Source organism: Sturnus vulgaris, chromosome 10, assembly GCF_052056855.1.
Source record: "Sturnus vulgaris isolate bStuVul1 chromosome 10, bStuVul1.hap1, whole genome shotgun sequence".
NCBI classification, from domain to species: Eukaryota; Metazoa; Chordata; class Aves; order Passeriformes; family Sturnidae; genus Sturnus; species Sturnus vulgaris.
Window position 1 is genome coordinate 20164755 of NC_142252.1, and position 15420 is coordinate 20180174.

A 15420-nucleotide genomic window follows, 5' to 3' on the forward strand; every position below is an offset into this window, starting at 1 on the left:
CACACGCAGCAAACACCATGAACTCAGCAGAGAGCACAGGGAGCTCCATCCTCAGGGCATCCAGCAGCCCCTGGGCAGCTGCAGCAGGTGAGGAACGAGGCTGCACAGCATCCATCCTGCTCCTCTGCATGGACGTGCAATGCTAGGCTTTGCAGAACTACACAACTTCCACTCAGATAAAATTCTGACCCCAGTAAAATATTTTTTTCTCAATTAACTTGGAACTAGGCTGGAGAATATATATTTCAGTGATAGATAAATATGGTATTTTAAGTTACTTTTTAAGCAGGGTTATTTGGGGATATACATTTTTTTTCATTCGCCTCTCAAACTGGACTTGTTCCATAAGCTGATTAACACTAATTTAGCTCTGTTAGTGACCACTCGTGCCAGTCAAAGTATATCAGGTGATGGAGGGACAACACAAAACAAAAAAAGGCACAACTGAGTTATATTAGTCTGAATTTCTCAACACAGCACTGCAAAAAGTTCAAGTCTTTCCATGCATTTCTTCCCACCAAATTAATTCTCTTAAAAACAACGAAATTTGCATCAAGTCTGACCTCAGGTCCACTGAAGTCCAACATCTGACATGTCTGGAACAGACGTGAATTACAGATGTGAGCAGCTACAGCTCTCTAACAACCTCTGCTAGTTAAAAGGAAACAAAATTTGATGTAGTACTAGGAGCTGAGTTTTAGAAAAAAAACCAACCTTGAATCTTTATGCACCTGCCTAAAGCTAATAAACTCATGCATAGATCAGGAAAAATCAAATTCAAATAAACTATTCATGAATCTTTGTTACTTATACATAAGGAATCCAATAAAGAAAGCTACTCTGGAAGCAAAGAATGCAATATAAATGTGTTCCAGCTTCCTTTGCTGGATATTTTTTTAACCATATCCCACCCCTGCTTTGCCCTGTGGCATGTGTTTCAATAACTGAGACTTCTCTTATGTACTCATTATTGTACAACAATCTATTCTGCATATGATATTCTGTCTGTGCAACAAAACAACAATGAACCCATTTTCTCTTCCTCAGAGCATCTTTTACTATTAAATAAAAAGATCTCCGATGTCTGCTGATGCAGGACAACACGAGTTTTGTGCTGTCACATCGGTGTGGCAGACTCACTGTAAGGACACAAATACAGCTCCCAGGTGACCCCAAATGCATGAGGAATTCCTGGAAGGGGCCCTGCACATGTGAGAGTTGGGGCTGTTCCCATCAGCTCTTGGCCTTCAACCACCAAAATTCAGCCCAGAGTGTAAAACACTGAAGGGACAACCCTGACTATTCCATATTTTGTTCCAGCCATTTGTGTAGCATTTAGCCACCTGAGTTTGCCACTGACTGCAGATCTTTATTCATGACAAAAAAGTAATTATCTCCTCACGAGGAAGTGAGGTCTGTGAGATTTCAGCAAACATTCTTCAATAATTTGTTGAATTAGCAGAAGAAAGCACATAATCGCAGACATTAATGCTTTGCTGGGGAAGAGCCCTGACTTAAGCACTGGCTGGTCATCTGTAAATCCAGAGATCTAAGTTTCATTGTCCCCGAATTAGCTTGATTAAAGCAGTCACTACAAAAGCCAAGCACCTCAGATACCTCTGGTGTTTTTTTGGATGTGTACATGCTCCAGGTAAAGTCTTTTATTTTGCCTGATACACCCACACATCCCCACCTGGAAAATGGAGTTTAAAACAATGTCAGAAGAAGCCTAAATAAAAGGAACGAAGGTTAGTGGCTGGGGATGAGGTATAAATACTGCCTAGAAAGACACTAAGCTACTAATGAAAACAATTTTAGCATGTATTTTAGTAGTAGGGTATTTAAAAAAAAATTCCAATATTAATCTAGAGCTCATGAAGGTTAAGACCAATCTTAGTAAAAAAAACCCCACACATTTTCCAGCAGTTTAATTTCATTGCATTGGTTGCAAAATCTTGCATATTTTAGGCTGTGTATATTTATGTTGTTCAAGTCCAATCTGCTATCCAGTGCACCTCACACAGCCAAGTGAGAACATAAAAAGCACAAGTACTACACAAATGTCCCCTGGAAAAGGTTTAGAAATCTCTCATCTTAACAGAATCTCAGATAAACACTGAATCTCTCTTTACTTCATATTGGTGCTCTTCCTATGAAGCCCTGATAAACCACACTCAGAATTGAGTCTGCACAAAATACTCCTGATTAAATTATTTTCCATTGGCCCTTCCTTTTAATTTTCAACTTACTGCAATAACTAACAAAATACAGCAGAGAGCTCTGCAGAATCTGATTAGTATGCCAGGATTAAAAAAAAAAAAAAGTTCTGAAACAGAAATCAGACACACTGTCCTGCATGTTATAGTCAGTGCCTATGGACTATCAGAAATTAGGTTTTAAGCAAAGCCCAGATTGAGAAAAGATTACCAGGAAAGACTGAGGTAATATTTATATTAGCTTCTGTACATTCAGGAACTTCTGGGTGCATACAGAATGTCCCTAGGAGACTCCTCTATCTAGATTTCCATCAGTGAATAATTATTCAGGTTTAATCCATTTCCAGATTGCTTTTTATTTGAGAAATACCTACCCAAGTTTCCATTCAATATCAGAAAAAGGGTCAGTGTGCATCTTAAGGTAGTTTGTGAAGCACATCTCATATCACTGCAAGGCAATTTCCTCTATATAGTTTCAAAGAAAATTTTTTGTTCTTTTGCCAAGCCACTTTTCCTCACAAGCCAGTATAACTTAGTGTCAATCAGCAGTCAATCATTTAAACAGAGGTACATTCACATAGCAGGTAAGAGCACTGCACATTGCACAAGATAATTGAATAAAAGTTTCTACATGGAATTCCTCCAAGGCAAGAGATAAACAATAAATGGATTAATATTCCCTACAGATCACTGCAATAATAATCTTTGAAGTATTTCTACAGCTTTTAGTTAATTTATTCTAGAACCCACAGTGTAAATGCAATCCTCTAACAGAATAAAAATCAAATTCCCACTAAAGTAGTTTAAGATCTAAGTATCTTGACAGTTTCCCTTTAAGTCACATTTATTTCAATTCTGAAAAACCAAGTTACTTTGATATATCTCTTACACTGACACTTTTATGCCTTCTCAGGACATCAGGGACATTCAGACTTTTGAACTGATACTTAAAAAAAAATAAGCCCTAAAGGTCAAGAAAATTTTCCCCCCCACACACTTTATTTTTTGGTAACACTTCAATCTCATCTTTCGAGGAAGTGCCATTACTTAACTCCTTTCAACCAAAACAAAGAAAAAGAAATGTCTCCATTAAACGTAGAAGGAATTCGACTTCAAAACTAAATCACACAGAGTATCTGCTAGAAAAAGGAAAAAATTACTTAGGCTTTGCCCCTTAAAAGAGATTATAGATCAAGAAAGATATCTTATTCTATATAGGAAAAAACAAATAAGAAAAGCAAAGAATAGAAAGTGGTCCTTATACATCAGTACTTCTTTTCAAAAACACTGTTTCTCACAAGATTAAGTTTTTTCAAGTTTCTCATCTACGCTTGGATGAGCAAAAAAAACAGAGAACAAAAAAAATCTGCACTGGGAAATAGCAACAAGAGCAAGTATATTACTTATAACAATTCAACTATAATTTGATATTTACTAATGCTTTCTCCATTCCTTTCAAGTATTGGAACACAATTCTTTTACTGGAAGGAAAGCTGGACAACACCGGAGAATTTCACCCCACCCTTCCAAAGGCTGTCAGTCCCTCTGCTCTGACACACAATTCACACGGACAACTCCAAGCCCTGATCTATCAGCAGCTGGGAAACAAGCACATTTCAATCCTAGACTGTGGAAGAGAAAACTAAAACCCACTTCAAAAGGGAGACCGTCTCAGGTTACTCGCACATAACTTAAAATAACAATTCCATAATTCTTCTAACTTGGTATTTCCTAAGAAATGCACATTTCCTTTAATACACCTCAGATCCCTCTTAGAATAGGCACTCAGAAAAATTCCTATAAATATTCTCTACAGCCTTTCTGGAAAATATTTACAAACTCAGAGGCCACAAGCCTATCTGATCAAGATTGTACATATATAAATAAACTCTATTGTCTACATACATCAGTGTGTAACTGCTACATATATAAAATCGTGTATTTCATTTCAGTTCCCTGTACTCAAAGTACATTGATAATTCCCATATGCAAGAACCATCATCACATTACTCAAAAGAATAAAACAGCAGAATGCTCCGTTTTACAAACAAAATGGAACAGCAAAAACAATAACTTTACAAAAAAAAACCCCAAACAAAACGAAAACTCCACATTTGTGCCACCAAAGTATCCTACCTTGGAACACATATCTTTGCTCCTGGGAACTTCTGGTTCTGAACTGCTGGATCTTTGACTATTCATATTAATTAATAAAGAAAGAAAGAAAAACTTGAAATCTATTTTGGTTTTTTGATTCTTTTTTTTTCCCCTGCAGAGCAGACATGTTTTGCTCTAAAAAACTGAAGTATTCCTAAGAATCAGTTTGATACTAAAACTCATGTAAAACACACATGCAAAGTTAGTGAATTTACACTTTCAGAGTTAATCACCCACTCAACTTCTAAATCTACACTTAATTGCTGGCATACAAAACACCAAGAATGAAGTGTGCATACAGAATCACTTTTTGCTATGGTGGAGTATTAACAGTGCAGAAAAGCCAGCTAGACCACGGGGGAAATTAGTATTTATCCACACACACACTTATGAAAACCAGCTGTTAGAAAACACAAGGAAATAAAAAAACCCTTTTTTGACTGAGGATGAAAGCAAGAGAACGTGTCCCAAAATAATCATTTTCAAAGCATTACAAGTAGGTGGATGAAGTAAGTGAAAAGAAGCCACAACTTGGCAATCAAGAAAAGCTCTTTATTAAAACTGCATAGTCTAGTAAATGATGAGGATAGAAAAGTAATTTTTATTTTTCCCTGGAAGCACCACATTCTCCACAGCCCCTTTGTTCACTACATGTATCTTTTCCTACTCTTTCCATGAACCCAAAAAATGAAACCATCTGGCTTGTGCCAGACATATTTGCCCATGTTGTATCTGTTTTTCAGACAGCAGACACTCATCAAGCATCTAATTCATGTGATTAGCTGGTAGGAGAACAAGAATTCAATATGACTTAAAAATATCTTTGCATTTGTTCTCATTCTGCCCCAAGAGAATACTGGATATTTCTGCACACTTACCTGCAACTCAGAGACTGAGTAAGCACTGGCTGAGCGTGTTGAGCATTGGCTCACACATCATCTCTGGGCCAACACTTTGGCCTGAAAACAAGACCAGGCTTCTCTGAATATCCCAGCATCTGCCTCTCTTGTGGAAGCACTTATATAAATAATACTGGAGAGGCTTTATTCTCAGTTGATACAGTGAAAATATGCAGTAATGCAACATCTCACTACTGAAATAAAAATTCCAGAGGCGTGTTTCTATCATCATGTAACTATCTTCCCTGTTTAATCAACACTTTTATAGTTTTTCCCCCTTAATGCATGGCTGCAGTGGCTGCTAGAGCCCTTTGTGCAGAATGGGGATGAGGGCAAAACTTCCTTTAATAGCTAAAGGAAGCAACAGCCTGATCAAGCCATTATTTTCTTCCACAGGTATTGTCAGAGTCCTTTAAATGAGTAAATCCACTAATATTTTATCAGGCTTCCATAGCTCATCCTCAGACAGAGGCTGGAGCCAGAGGCACCATACATTCCATTTTTACACACAGGTGACCCCCAAGGTTCCAGTTTCCTGCTCAGAGGAAGCTCCTCCAGGCAGCAGATGCTCTGCAGTGCTTCCCACAACAACTGCAGCATCAACAGGACGATTGCAAAGTTCTCCAAGTCCCCAACATAATGCTTTATTTGTTGTAGATACAAGGTGTGTATCTACAGCAGTTCTGTATTTTCTGCTGCTCTCTAATTACATTTCAAATATTCATGCAAGACATTATTTCTGTGCCAGAGCTCATACGGATTTGTTCCTACCAAAACAGTACTAAAACGAAATTATTTGAAGCAAATCACCATATGTAAAATACGCTTTTTAACATGCCCAAATATTGTCATAAAAACCCCCAACAACTAAGCAAGGGAATAGTGAAAAACAATTAGCTGATGTGGACAGCAAAACAATGTAAATCCCTGCCTTTAGTCTCACCCAGCGTGATGTTTGTGATTCATAGATGCAAATGTCTTGGAACACATTTGTAAAAAGTCATGATTAATAATTTAAAGCGTCAATGCAGCCTGCAGCACCCAAATAAAAGTTCCTCTGAGACTTTACTAACAAGTTCATTTTTTCTCAAGATTGGCACGACCAGTGGATTTCAAATTTCATATTAAAAGACAAATAGTAAAATTAATCATCTGCCTACTGTTTTTCCCAGGGGATTTTGGATCAAATTTAGTGCCAATGAAGCATCAAATTGACTGCAGAGAACTGTGGAACAATGCAAAGGTGCTGAGGGAGCTGACTTGTGTCACCAGGGGACTGTTTGCCATCAGCTTCCAAAGTCACATATCTGAAGACTGGAAGAGTCAAGGTATAAAGGCACGAATAAAGATGCAGCAACTTGGGGTCATTCAGTGTCACCCATTCAGGACCACTCTGGCCAAAGTGATGCACAAAACAAACTTCAGGCAAGCACCTCTTGCACTTGGGAACAATCCACATTATACAAATACAGTGACAAAGGGTCAGTGTCACTCCACATCTCTGCTGGCTTCAGAGCACACTGACATCAGCTGTGACACAACCTGGGATGCTCCACAAGAGCTAAAAACACTCATTTCTCCTAGACAACCTGGAATAAAGCAGTAGTTTCAAAGTGTAAAACTTCCTCGAAGCCCCGCATACAAACACCATCTGCTCTTTTGTAAAAGGTATAACATTTGAAATAACATTCTTTTCTCTCTCTCTTAGTACATTCCATCATGAAGAGAAAACTTTATTTATATAAAGAGCCCGCAAAATGAAGTTCCATAAAAACAGGAACATATGGCCAAATAATTCTGAATAGCACTTAGCATATTCATCCGTAAAATAAGAACTATAATGGGTAGATAAATACACCCAAGTCTACTTGGAAATTGTCAGTATACACATGGTTTTCTGCAAATAATTAGTTTTTTTTAAAAGAAAAATTTCTCACCCATCACTCTACACAGATACTTCACATTACAGTTTTACTGAAGTTAATCTTTTTAAAACCACAAACTTGGCCCATGACACCTTATCTCAAACATATTAACAGCCTTAGTAAGTGCATAAAAAACGAAAAAAAATCTTATTTTTATGAAAGTTAAATTTCTACCACCATTGCAAAGACAAAGCTTGAAACAAATTTAGGTAATCTCCAACATGAATGGAAAAAAAGTAGAAAATGCAGAACCTTTATAGAACTACTTGGAACATAAAAATAAATGCCTAAATATAAAAACTTAAGAACAATAATTTAAAAACAGTCCTGAAGGAAAGTATGAATTCATCTACGAATTACTTTCTGCTATTAGTAAGGAGAAAAAACAATGCATGGCCAAACATCTGTCTTGCACACTCACTGCTGCAGGTTTTTTTGTAATTGCAGCATTCAGAATCATCCATCATCCAGCTGTTCCTAAACTGTTAAATACTCGTAAGGAAGTGTGCAATCAAAGTAAGTGGCTGAGAATTTGTGGACTGCGCCCCAAACCTCCCCTTTTTCAGCCATTTCCAACACTTACATTGAGCAATACAACACATACCCAGCTTTCTCTTCAGCATCTATCGTGAAGCTTTCTGGATACATGCACATTATCCCTTGAGACAAGAAGCACAATCACCTTCAGACTCTCAAAAATCCTTCCAGCTGCAGACTTTTCCTGCTGTAATTTGCTGCAGTTTTATAACCAGCTGGTCCTCATCATATACATGATTTGGTTCACCAGACTGTGCTCCCTAATCAATCCCCTGGTCATTGCTCCAGTATTCTCTGGGATTTAAGAAAAAAGACTGGTTTCACTAAGCGATGTGCACTTAGCTTGGTCCTTTCCATTTATTTTGATGATCTCTCATCATATTGAAGGCTGATTCCTGACATGTTCTCCAAAAAGCTGAAGAGTTTATACAAGACAGGCATACCTTACTTGCCTTGCGCTTCAGCTTGACTTCTGCTCATCCTGTCAAACTGTGTCAAAGGGAGGGTTTGCTGTTTTGATGTTCCATTCTTTTATTTCTCCTCATGCTGCTGTCATGGTTTAACCCCCAGCCAAGGGGTTCAGTCCAGCAACCCAGCCCCACACAGCCCTGACAGTGAGAAGGGGGAGAGAATCACAAAAGTGAGAAAACCCCTGGGCTGAGATAGAGCCAGTTTAACAGGTGAAGTAAAAGCTGTACAAAAACAAACATGGAATTTGTTCCCCACTTCCCATGGGCATCCCAGGAAAGCCTGCATCCATCACATCTAAAAATGACTTGGGAAGGTAAGTGCCATCACTCCAAATGTCCCCCTTTTCTGCTTCCCCAGCTTTACAGAGCTCAACACCATTTAGTGTGGAATATTCCCTGGGTTACTGGGATCAGCTATCCCAACTCTGACTCTTCCAAAACCTTGTGCACCCCCAGCCCCCTCACTGGTGGGGTGAGGAGCAGAAAAGGCCTTAGCTCTGAGCAAGCATCATTTAGTGCTAACCAAAACATCCCTTTATTATCCACACCATTTCCAGCACAAATCCAGAGCACAGCCCCGTTCCAGCTACTAGGAAGAAAATTACCTCTATCCCCAGCAAAACCACCACAGCTGCCTACAATTCCACTGAGCCTAAGACCTGAAAGCAGTGACTGCTAAAGGCATGTAAAACTGAGCACAGGAAAAAACCTCAGAACATTCCTGCTGGCTCTTCACCACAGGAGATAATGCATTATAACACAGATTTCCCCCAAATCTCTGCAGGATCTACAAATCCCTCCTTGCAAACCCTCCAATAATTCCCACACACACAGAGTATGTTCTGTTACCACCCTGATTTATTCAGCAGTTTTCTATAGCAGCCCAAGTCTTCTCTTCTATGAAAGTTACTCAGTGATGGCAGGATTTTATTTTTATTTTTTTTTATTTCACCTTTCTTTCAGATTCTGAACTTCAATCACATTAATTTCCCCAGTAATTTCATGAGAACTTGTAAAGAATCTTAGCAACTGGCACGTTAATTTAGTATTTAAAATGGCCAAGACCTCCTAATGCAGAAATTGAGTGTAATGACATCTTTGCATTGATAAAGAATTACTCGCCAAGCCAACTTTTCAATCTTCAGTACAGCTAAAATAAATTCTTGTTTTAGAGTTCTTTGTTTTGGGGGTTGGACTATATGATTTCCAAACATCCCTTCCAACCCTAACTATTCTGTGATCCATTGTTTCCAGGCATTTTAGACATTTAAGTCTTCAGTTCTCCATCTGTTCTGCTCTAATTTCAACAGTCCCCTGGGATAACCATATTTTATTATTGTCTTTTAATGTAGATGCAGGTATTTAGATACAGAAAAAAAATACTTTGTTTATTTGCTGTGACTTGTATAGCACATGGACACATGCCCTCAATTAAGTTTTACTTAGGTACATATTAAAGGAAGAATACCATATTTGAATTCAAACTTTCCTTTGATTAATATCTTGCCATAATGTGCAATAAATTACCCTCTTGCTGAAGATGCAGTTCTTATTTCTACTGCAAATGTGTCTGGCTCATATTTTAGCCACAGGATTTAGATATCCCATCATTTTTTGCTTCATCACAGAATTTCTGTTCACAAGGTGCATGCTTCAACACTGCAATCAAGTCCCTCCCCTCCTTTCTCTTCGATAATATTTAACATATCGAGATCTTAGAATTTTTCCCTCTGGAGCTATTTTCAACCCTTCTTCATTCTTACAGTTCTTCTCTGAAGTCTCTTTGAATCTAATATCCTGCTTGAAATATGAAGAACTAAACTTGACAGAAGATTTTTTGAGTGATCTCATTAGTGCCAAACACAAAGACATGGCACATTTCCTGCCCACTCATACAGATTGGGTCACTCTGCAGCTTTGTGCAAGTTCTCAAATTAATCTGTATTTACATGGAAAACAGTTAACTGAGAAGCTAAAACAAGCAATCAAGAGAAAACTAAAGAACAGACCCAGCAATTCTACCAATTCAGCTTCCCAGATGACTGTTGCATATATCCCACTCCCTATACGTGTTTGGGAGAAACATCCCTCTGATTTTCAAGCAGAAAGCCCAGAACAACCATGTGACTGCTGAATCCTTTGGCTCTGGATAAAGGTGGAATGCTGTACTTAGTGGTGTACAGAGTTAACTAGTCTGAATTCAAAGTCAAGGCTTACTGAGGTCAACAACCTATGTCAATAGTGCTGTATCATTGATTTTCAACACAAGTAACACATCAGTAATAATAGGATATTCTCATTTTTATTCAGTTCCTGTACCTATCCTGTGCTTCATATATCCACAAAGAACTGCAAACACATTTGTACAAGAAACCAGAAGAAGCAGTGTTGGTGAACCTTCATTTGAGTACTTCTTGACTATGTTTTCAGATACACGGTCTCAGTATTTTTTTCCCTGCTAGATCCCAACTGACCAACAGATCCCATGGCAAGAAGATGGCTGAGAGAAAACAACTGCTCCTCTGCACTCAGCCTGGGCTGTGACAGGTGTACTTGATTATCATTTTTTTGGAATTACACAGGTACTGGAGGATGAAGAGTGGCCTTTGCTGCTGCCCTGCACAGCAGGGTTAACTGACAGACCCAGCAGGTGCATGCCTGAGGAGGAACAAAGTGCTGTGATGCACTTTACTAAGTCTTTGAGAACAAAATGCATTGTTTTCAACTGATGATAGAATCACAGAACCTCCCAGGTTGGAGAGGGCCTCTAAGAACATTAAGCCAAACCATCAACCCAGCACTGTCAAGCCCAGCACCAAACTGTGTCCCCAAGCGTCACATTTACACATCTTTTAAATCCCCCAGGGATGAGAACACCACCACTCTCCTGAGCAGACTGTTCCAGTGCTCAACACCCTTTTTCTGTGAAGGATTCTTTTTTCCAATATCCAATCTAAACCCCACCCCAGGCACAAGCAGTTTCCTCTTGTCCTTTTGCTTGTTACTCAGGAGAAGAGACTGACCCTCACCTGGCTAGAAACTCTTTTCTCAGTCAGAACACTGAGTCACTTACTGGAGGCAATTTCCACATCAGTATCTGCTCTGTATCCCACAGCTGGAGATAATGCCTATTTCATAGCTGGATTTATTGCAAACCCAAGCATGATCTGCACGAAAATGCAAAACAGGATCCCAGTCCTGCTAAGTTTTAATGTAGAGCCACATATCAATTGTTACAATGTCCTCATGTTACATTGCATACTCCTAATGAACTCATTTATAAATGTATTTATAATGCATTTGTCTAAACACCAAATCAAACATCACAGGGGAGGAGAGGGTTGGAAAAGAAGAAAACGAAACAAAAAGCCCAAGCAGCATTCAAGTGATTCTATATTGCAGGAATGCTGGTCTGGCCAACAAAGTTATGTCTAGAGTAGAAGATCTAGAGCCACTGAAAAAGTCTGAGAATTCAGAAATGTCTATTTGACAGATTACCATAATGAGGACCTGCAGCACACGTTCCCTGGAGAATTACATGTGAATCACAAAGAACTTCTGAAATAAATCTGTTTATTAAGGGGGAGATAAAGCACTTTGAAGGTCTATTTTTGTCTAGTTTGTATTAATACCCTGAGGTTATTTTAAAAGGGGGAAAAAATAATGCAGGTATGTACCACAGCAGTGACAAGCAAAGACTTCAGCTATGAAGATTAACAGAGCGAGAAGTCATATGATCCAGCATGACTATGGGAACTGCTACCAAAAAACTGCAGCTTGTGACATGCATGTGAACCACGAGCATCTTTCTATTGACTTAGACAATTCTGACTTTCTTCCCATTAAACCTTATTTTCTGCTTCAGATAAACAACCTGGACCAAACTTTTCCAAAGCAAAAAATAAAGTTTTCCATTATCACAAACAAACGTATTGCTTCATTATCAAACAATGCAACCCCTTAGTATTGTTTCAGCCAGTATCTTCAGCAATGCAAAACTTTTGTATTTTTAAGGATGTGAAAAAAGGAAACCTCTGCTAAGTTTAGACAGACACTAAAACCAAGAAATATCAGATGAAACTTGGAAAAAAGTGTGTTTCTGTGGGATAATTTCTTTAAGAAAATGTTGTACGTATAGCTCTAGAATTTTTAATTACAAAAACTCCAGCTGAAAAAAACCCTGCTAAATAAGCTACAAAAGAGCATTCTTTGGCTTGTTTCAGGTGATTAAGTTTATGGTAGATTATCATACAGTTAAGACATCTACTAGGAATGTGATCCATGACCAAAATTGAGAAGACACTCTTTAGTATTTTGATGATAGCAGAGATAAATGCTGCATTATGGATGTACTGGGACTCATACAAGAGCTCTTTAGATTAAAATTCTCAAAATACACGCAGTTAGTGCTTGATATACAGGACTGGCATCGTTACAGTTCCAGTCATCTAATGCTTTCCATATGCTAACCAATGAACAAATAAATTTGCCTGTAAATGCAAGAAATATGTACCAAGTAATAAATAAGCCAACATGAAACAGGCTGTTCATATCAGGGTTAAAAATCTAAATTCTTTATTTCTTCTCCGAATATTTCTGTCCTGATGACTCAGCAACAATGCTGCAAGTTTCAGCTGAAGTCAGCAAGATACCTCAGTGCTGTTTTGCAAGTGTCAACTCCACACTCGTTACGGAGATTGCTTTAATTATAATTTTGAGGCCATCTCAGTTACAGGAGACGAATACCTGCTGAAGTCAAGGTGCTCTGCATGGATGGAGAAACCAAGACACTGAGGATCGCACAGAAGGACGACAATGACAATGCTGTCTAGACTGAAACTTGCGAAATTACCCGGCTGCGCTGCTGGTACCCTGAGCACACCCCAAATCCCGAGGGGAGCGCGTCCTGTCATCCTGCTGACTGCGCCCATGGCCCGCAGCAAGTTCTCACCATGTGACACAACACAGTTTTGGGGGTTCTGCTTCAATATTTAAAAGCTTTAAGGCGCTAGCACATCGTTCAGTTTGTAGACTCTGGCGAGACCACGCTGGTGTCCCGTTTCCCGGCGAACAGAAAGGGCACGGAGCAGCTCCAGGCGGGCAGCAGGGATGGAGAGAGAGCGGGACCATCCGCACGGCGCAAATATTTACCTGTCCTGCCCCAAACACAGCTCCAGCCCGCAGCCCGCGGAGGAGCCACCGCGGACCCTTCTATTTCACCGAGCTCTGAGTTACTTTTTGAAAAAACAAAACAAAACAAAAAACAAACAAAAAAAAAACACGCACGGAGCTGACGGAGCTCGCCTCCGCGCTGACAGCCGGGCTGCGCCGGGGTCGGGGCGAGGAGCCCGAGGGTCCCGCCCGTCCCAGCCGGCGTTACCCGCGCTGTGCCCTGCGCTGTGTCCGGTGTTACCTGAGCGGTGCCCGGTGTTACCCGCGCTGTGCCCTGCGCGGTGCCCGGCGTTACCCGCGCTGTGCCCTGCTCGGTGCCCGGCGTTACCTGCACGGCTCGGTGCCCGGCGCTACCTGCGCTGTGCCCAGCGTTACCTGCACGGCTCGGTGCCCGGCGCTACCTGCGCTGTGCCCAACGTTACCTGCACGGCTCGGTGCCCGGCGCTACCTGCGCTGCCCCGCGCCGTGCCCGGCGCCGCACGGCCCGGCCCGGCCCGCCCCGGGAGTTTTCAGCAGCCGTAAAGCGGAGCGCGCCCGGCCCCGGCCGTCAGGGGCCACCCCGGGGAGCGCCCGCGGGGCCGCGCCGGGACCGGACGGGACAGGACGGGGTTCACGGGACCGTGGGATGGTTGGGTTGTAAGGAGCGTCTTGTTACAACTGTTGTGTCATGGGACGCTTTCCGCTAGAGCGGGGTGCGCCAAGCTCTGTCCAGCCCGGGGATGGTCCGGGCAGCCGGTGCCAGGGCTCGCCGCCCGCAAAGGGAAGAGTTTCTATCATATGTCTAATGTAGGTTTGCCCTCTCCCCACCGAAAGCTGTTCTCCTTCGCCATATCATTCCATCCCTTGTCAAAGCCCCTCTCCAGCTCTGTTAGCCCCTTTAACTAGAAGAGGTTTCCGTGGAGTTTTCTCATCTCTAGGCTGAACAGCCCCGTCTCTCTCAGCCCTTTGTACCCTTTGACAGATAATGGTGGTGTTCAAGCCTTGTTTTACATCTTTTGGGGGGGATAATTTATGATCTGTAGCTTTTTGTTGCCTGTACAAGTCCCATCCCCGGGGCTGGGAAGGGAGATGAGAGGAGCTGGGCGGGACAGAACATCCGAGCACTGCGGGCACACCTGAAACTAAAACCACACCAGAGCACAGTTCTGGAGGTGTCTGAACTGCTGCAATTACTCTGCTTTCACAAAGCCTCTTAGCAGGTAAACTCTGATCTTGAATGCACTGCCATTACAATACTGTCTCTTTAGTAAAACGAATTTCCTCGACCCAGATTAATGACTTAGTTCTGCTTGGAAGCATTTCGCTGTTAATTCTGTACCTAAATCTACAATTTGTCCTGTAATCCCGGATGCTACCACACAAGGTACAGGGCTCAGCCGTTCAACAGAGGCAGGAGAAGCATCAGCCTGATAAATTTCACTGTCTGAAGTCAGGGTTAGTATTGTTTACCCTAAGGGAATTACTGATAGAAATGTTCATTTTAAGAAGAAATATGTCCAGCCACATTTCCCAGAAAGACGTTTATGAAAGAAAGAAAAAGAAACAACAACAACAAAAAATTTAAAATATTTTCCCTACTGAATAAAAACTACTATTGAAATAAAGGCATCTTAGCCTAGCAGCTGCTGCAGAAAAGGCAAAAAGCAAAGTCTTCCAGAAGTCTTCCAGGCATATGGTACACATATAAGTAGAAATATAAGAATATAAGAAAAGCAAATTTCAACCATTTATAATAGAGCTGGCTTCTGCTAATAAAGTATTAATGGGAAAGTCTGGCTGGACTGCTGTAGTTCTGAAAACAATTTTAGAAAAAAACAGAGCAATGTAGTCACTGAAGAGCAGGTGAACTAATCTACAGTCCTCATTAATAAAGTACTTTTTTCAACGTTATGCAGAAGTAAAACGGCTGCAGCTGGAGGTGTACTTTTCTTGCCCAAAGAAATCTACGAGGCTTGTAGGTGTACAAATGCATTTACTCAAAGCGTGATTCATCAGTTTTCATCAGTTATTCACAAGTTTTTTGTCTCCTGCAATAACATGTTAG

The 15420-nt window shown here is 40.6% G+C and overlaps 1 protein-coding gene across 2 annotated transcripts in view; it reads right to left on the reverse strand.

Moving 5' to 3' along the window:
- NAALADL2 (N-acetylated alpha-linked acidic dipeptidase like 2) overlaps window positions 1-13479 on the reverse strand; it is a 406364-nt gene extending 392885 nt beyond the window's left edge. For both annotated transcript variants that reach the window (XM_088171014.1, XM_088171013.1), the window contains exon 1: window positions 12857-13479. The gene's annotated coding sequence lies outside the window, so the exon portion shown is untranslated. The remainder of the gene's footprint in view (window positions 1-12856) is intronic.
- Between the last annotated feature and the right edge of the window lie 1941 nt (window positions 13480-15420).